A 414-nucleotide genomic window follows, 5' to 3' on the forward strand; every position below is an offset into this window, starting at 1 on the left:
ATTACCACAGAAAGGGCGAGTGCTAATCGTATCCTGAAATTAAAAATCATAAACACAATATCAATTGTGGTGCTAGCAGCTTACATTTATTACAAGACAAAAAGCAAAGGCAAAGCCATTGTAATCAGAGTCACCTGATCTTGGAATACACTCTGGTCAGTGTTTAACCTCTCTACCATATCCATCTCCAACATGTTTAAGCCCTTACCTGAACCTAAAACAATGATTAAAAACAGAGCAGATAGTCACAAGCAGCACCATCAAGCAAAAGCTATACATCAACAAAGGGCAAGACTTTACGAAATTTCATCAACAAAGGTCGTGATTCCTTTGTTTAGAGTAACGAAGCGACAAAACCCACGAGGATTAAAACCAAAAAGTTACAACATTTATGCTAAAAGGAGAGAATCAAAG

General features: G+C 37.2%; 1 long non-coding RNA gene across 1 annotated transcript; it reads right to left on the bottom strand.

The window, feature by feature from the left end:
* LOC104775141 lies at positions 1–408 on the bottom strand. Its single transcript, XR_765718.2, has 3 exons — positions 301–408; positions 135–214; positions 1–33 (listed from the first exon to the last, which is right to left on the bottom strand). It is a non-coding gene; the product is annotated as an uncharacterized LOC104775141 (long non-coding RNA).
* Between the last annotated feature and the right edge of the window lie 6 nt (positions 409–414).

This window comes from Camelina sativa, unplaced genomic scaffold (genome assembly GCF_000633955.1).
Source record: "Camelina sativa cultivar DH55 unplaced genomic scaffold, Cs unpScaffold09159, whole genome shotgun sequence".
NCBI classification, from domain to species: Eukaryota; Viridiplantae; Streptophyta; class Magnoliopsida; order Brassicales; family Brassicaceae; genus Camelina; species Camelina sativa.